Below are 5,986 nucleotides of genomic sequence, written 5' to 3' on the forward strand. Positions count from 1 at the left end.
CTCCCAACGCCGGCTGGCCCGCCCCACCTCTCCGGCCCTATGGCGCAGGCGTGTCCGACTGACCCCCATTGTTAGGGCGGAGGGTGACGCGCTTTTGAAGCGTTCGCGGTAGTTCGCAGAAACACGCAGGGGGCGGGGCCATGAGCGAGGAGGAGAAGGAGTCACGGAGGGAGTGGGCGGGGCCCAGGCGTCATAGTAAAGGACGGATTCAGTTAGCGCCCGCTGCTGGCTGACATCAGACCTCCATGCTGCTTTGTGACAAACCCGTGTCTCTGGGTTTGAGCTGCTGACTCATTAACTAATCTCACAGCTAGTTTTAACTTGGCCCTTTCACCCGCCCGACCAGGTCTGGGGCCTGAGGGGAAGGGCAAGGCTTTCCTGTCATTCCCATTACCCAGGCATAATATCTGCATGACACTTGTTATTACTTTATAAATATCTGTCTTCCCTACCTCACTGTAGGCAGAGACTACATCTGTTGCTTACTATTCCCACGAGTTAGCAGAATGTCTGCCACACACTGGGTGCTCAATATACACAAGAAGGGAGGGAGGGGAGAAGACAAACTCAGTGTTATGGGCTGAAATGTGCCCTCCCAAATTTCATATGTTGAATTCTTAGACCCTAACACCTCAGAATGTGACTATTTGGAAGTAGGGTCTTTAAAGAGGTAATTAAGTTGAAATGAATTCATTAAGGTGGGCCCGAATGCAATATTGACTGGTGTCTGTATAAGAAAAGGAAATTAGGGGCACCTGGGTGGTCTGGCTATTCATGGGTTCAAGCTCTGAGCTGACACTGGGGAGCCTGCTTGGGATTCTTTCTCTCCCTCTCTCTCTCTCTCTCTCTCTCAAAAGAAATAAATAAACTTAAAAAAAAGAAGAAGAGGAGGAGATTAGGACACAGGCACAGAGGGGAACACCATGTGAACGAGAAGGTCAACAAGCCAAGGAGAGGAGCTTCAGAAGAAACCAAAAGTGCAGACCTCTTCATCTCAGACATCTAGCCTCTAACACTGTGAGAAAATAAGTTTTTGCTGTTTAAGGCATATTCAGTTTGTGGTATTTTTTTATAGTAATCCCAGCCAACTAATACAGCTGATTATGCAGGACATATAGCTTCACTATAAAGTAAACTTATTTTAGGGGCATCTGGGTGGCTCAGTCGGTTAAGTATCTGACTCTTGATTCTGGCCCAGGTCATGAGCTTGAGCCCCACATCGGGCTCTGTGTGCTGACTGTGGAAAGCCTGCTTAGGATTCTCTCTCTCTCCTTTTCTCTGGCTGCCTACCCCCCCTCCTGCTTATGTGCGTGTGCTCTCTCAAAATAAATAACTTAAAAAAATAAAGTAAATTTATTTCAAATAAATCACCTTTATTTCAAAAAAATGTCTAACGTTTATTTATTTTTATGAGAGAGGGAGAGAGAGAGAGAGAGTGAGAAAGAGAACAAGCAGGGGAGGGGCAGAGAGAGAGGAGACACAGAATCTGAAGCAGGCTCCAGGCACCAAGCTGTCAGCACAGAGCCCGATGAAGGGCTCAAACTCACAACCCATGAGATCATGACCTGAGCCGAAGTCGGATGCCTAACCAACTGAACCACCCAGGCACCACTAAATAAATCACCTTTCTGCAAACATTAGGGTTTCAGCATTATCTCTCTAGGGAAATGGACATACCTCAGTGACAGAGAAATGAAGTCTAATTGTTGAAAACGGTGGTTCTATACCGGGGACATTTGACAATGTCTGAAGTATTTCTAGTTGTCACAACTAGGGAATGCTGCTGCTGCTGGCACCTAGTGGACAGAGGCCAGGAATGCTAGTAAACGTCCTGCAGTGCACAGTACAGGCCCCCCACCCCCAAACACAGCATAGCCCCAAATACTAATAGAGCTGAGGATGAGAAACCAATGACATACATTTCTTACAGGGAAACTAAAAGACGATGGGCACTTAAAGTTCTGGGTTTCTCTTTCCATTTGCAATATTTTGCAATATTCACAATTGAGGATGAAGGATATCTATGAAATTTATTTAAATTTTGCTTCAAGGCCAAATGATTATGGACTTGGGCTTTGAAGTCAGAGCTGGGTTCAAATGCAACTTTGCAGCAATTTATTACTCTATGACTATGGACAAATTACTTAACCAATTTATAAGTCTCAGTGTCTCAGCTGTAAATTGGGTATAGGAATAGTACTTACCATATTGGGTTGCTGTGGGAATTAAATTGATATAATGTATCAATTTAGCAGTTGTGCCTAGCACACGGTAAGGAATCAGACTCCAAAGTATCTGAAAGTTCAAATATTTAAAAACCAAAAGTCCCTGCCAATTACTCAGTATAAAACCCCAAAGGAGAGAAAAAAATCAGGCTTCATTTTTCCATTATAGGATGGTTCCCACATTTGACTAATCATCAGAATCACTTGAAAAGAGGTTAGACACAGGGACATCATAGGGGGAAACAGGTACTGAGCAGAGGACAAAGACCCTGAGTAGGAGCATGTTTGGCATATTCAAGAAGGCCAGTGTGGCTAGAACACAGTAAGCCAGGGGGAGTAGGGGCAGATGAAATCAGAGTGGGAAGGAGACCAGATCACTTGTTATAATCCTCAGTAGGTTTTGAACAGATCATTTCAGCTTCTTTACTAAGAATAGACTATAGGGGTGCCTGGGTGGATCAGTCAGTTAGACTTCAGCTCAGGTCATGATCTCATGGCTTGTGGGTTCAAGCCCCTTGTTGGGCTCTGTGCTGACAGCTCAGAGCCTGGAGCTTGCTTCGGATTGTATGTCTCCTGTCTCTCTGCCCCTCCCCTGCTCATGCTTTGTCTCTCTCTCTCTCAAAAATAAATAAAACATTAACAAAAAAGAAGAACAGACTGTAGAGGGGCAAGGGAAGAAATACACCATGCAGGATACTACTGCAATTGCCTTGGACTAGGGTATAAGGTTTCTTTGTGACATGATGAGAATGTTCCAAAATTACATTATGATAATGGTTACACAACTCTGTAAAAATATTAAAAAACAATAAATTATACTCTTTAAATGGGTGAACTTTATGGTATTTAATTATATCGGTAAAGCTGTTTAAAAAAAAAAGAACTGGGGGGTGCCTGGGTGGCTCAGTCAGTTAAGTGTCCGACTTCAGCTCAGGTCATGATCTCACAGTTTGTGAGATGGAGCCCCGTGTTGGGCTCTGTGCTGACAGCTCAGAGCCTGGAGCCTGCTTCAGATTCTGTGTCTCCTTCTCTCTCTGCCCCTCCCCCACCTGTGCTCTGTCTCTGTCTCTCAAAAATAAATAAATGTAAAAAAAAATTAAAAAAACAAAAGAACTGGGAAAATGGATCTGACCAAGGAGAAATGAAAGAATTGACAAATGGTACTGAGAGCTTAGTTGAGATCAGAAAACATAAACTTGCAGTGGTAGCAATTTGCAAAATTGTATGTTTTTCCCCAACAATACCAGTTACTGCTCAAGTACAGTATAAAAGCAAGGATGTAAGGAAGTTCAGGATGCTTCTGAGGTAGAAATTCACGTGACCAACTATAGGGCAATGAGGTTCAGCCTGGTAGTAGAGGAAAAAAAGAATTAGGATTCAGGGTAGGGTCGTGGGGAGAAGCCAAAGGTATAAAATTCAAATTCCTTAATATGACTTCTTTTTTTTTAATTTATTTCTATTTTTTTTAATGTTTATTTTTGAGAGAGAGAGAGAGGGAGACATATTGTGAGTGGGCGAGGGGCAGAGAGAGAGAGGGAGACAGAATCCGAAGCAGGATCCAGGCCCTGAGCTGTCAGCACAGAGCCTGATGTGAGGCTCGAACTCATGAACCGCAAGATCATAATCTGAGCCAAAATCAAGAGTCTTAACATTTAACCTACTAAGCCATCCAGGCACCCCTGTAACATACTATTTCTAATGATTTGGCTCCTATCTCTTGAACCTTATATCTTCCTTATGTTTTAAATTCCATTCATACAGAACTTTTTATTTTCTTGACTGTCTCTTACTCTCTCTGTACATTCCATTCTACCCTTCCTTCCCCTTTTATGTTGCAGCATAATCATTGTTCTCTTAGAAGGTCTGCCCTGATCCTTAGGCAACTCTGCTATATACCCCTATAGCACCCTGCACTTCCTTCACCTAATTTTGCTAGTGTCAGTCAATTCTATTATTTTAGGGTGGAGTAACAAAATTTCCAGATCTACAAAGCTGCAGAAGAATGACCATGGCAAAAACTGCTGCTCCATGCTGGCTTTTCTGAGGAGCCACATGTTTCTCTAGATAACCTTGGTAGGCTGGCTAATGGACCCCAAAGATCTCCATGTCCTGATCCCTGGAAACTGAATATGTTATCCTACAACGGTAAAAGGAATTAAGGTTGCAGATGCAATTAATGTTGCTAGTCAGTTGACCTTGAGATGGGGAGATTATTCTGGATTAACTGGGGGGTCAATCACATGAGTCCTTAAAAGTGAAGAAAAGGCCGAAGAGAGGAGTCAGAGAGATTCATGTGAAGATGACTCCACCCACTGTTGCTAGTTTTGAAGATGGAGGAAGGGGGCTACAAGGCAAGGAAGGCAGATGGCCTTAAAAAACTGGAAAAGGCAAGGAAACAATTCTCCCCTGGAGCCTCCAGAAAGGAATTTGGCCTGTCCAATACCTTGGTGTTAGCCCAGTGAGACCCATATTTGACTTCTGACCTACAGAACTGGAAGATAATAAATTTGCATTGTTTTAAGCCACTATGTTTGTGGTGATTTGTTACAGCAGAAAACAAATACAGTAACATTCCCATGTTGCCTCTGTATAATGCCAAGTAGACCTTGAAGCTCTCCATCTTAACCTAACTCCCTAAATTAATCCAAGTGGATAGTCCCTAAACTGTGTTTGGGGCTCTACTATGTCTTCCTCCAAATGCATATGTTGAAGCCCTTACCCCCTGTACCTTGGAGTTAAGCTCTTTAAAGAGGTAACTGAGTTAAAATGAGGCTGTTAGGGTGAGGCCTTAATGCAATATGACTGGTGTGCCTATAAGAGGAAGAGACACCAGGAGTGGGATGACCACGTGAAGAGGCAGCAAGGGGATAGCCATCTGCAAGCCAAGAAGAGGCCTCAGGAGAACCCAACCCTGTTGGCACCTTGATCTTGGACTTCCAGACTCCAGAACTGTGAGAAAATAAATTTCTGTTGTTGAAGCCACCCAGTCTGTGGTATTTTGTTATGGGAACCTGAGCTACTAATAAATACACCATCATAATATTAAAAAAAAATACTAAAAATGTCACCTGGGAAGGAAAGGGCTGACTGTAGGCCTATAACCTATTCCCTCTCTACCAGGATTCAATGGCCTCAATCAAATTTCCTTTTATACGTGCCAATGATATTTACTAGCAGAAAGAAAATGAAAAGTCCTTATTTCTAAAATGCCTTTAGTAAGACACATTTGGTCTATAGAGATGGCTCATTGTAAAACTTGGAATTTGTGGATTTATGAAGCATGGTTGGCTGGAGAATGGGGGCTCATCATTTGTGCAATTAGGAATTAAAAAAAAGATGTTGCAAAACCAAATGATTTAAGCAATGTCTCCACATACATTGCTCAGAAGGAAACTTGTCCTTTAACTCTGAACCCAAAATGTACCATAATGAGAAAGAAAAAGGGTATTTTGGAGCTCAGTCTGATAATCTTGGACTTCTCCAAGAAAAGCTTGTTTCATCTGTGCCTGGTGATCACTCTGTATGCTTTGAATCATTATTCAAGTTTGGTATTGGGTAAGGTCTATGACTTAGGAGTCTGATGTGATACTCTTTGGGCTAACCAAGACTTTGCATACAAAAATTATTTTGCACTTATTAACTCAGAAACATTCCTGTTTTAAGTTCTATCAGTCCAATATGGACTGATACTATACTTTGGATAGAATTTGGCAATATGAAGGATTATCATATAATTGAAATAACCTGATAAATGACATACA

The sequence above is a fragment of the Prionailurus bengalensis genome, chromosome X (genome assembly GCF_016509475.1).
Source record: "Prionailurus bengalensis isolate Pbe53 chromosome X, Fcat_Pben_1.1_paternal_pri, whole genome shotgun sequence".
In the NCBI taxonomy this organism is placed as follows: Eukaryota; Metazoa; Chordata; class Mammalia; order Carnivora; family Felidae; genus Prionailurus; species Prionailurus bengalensis.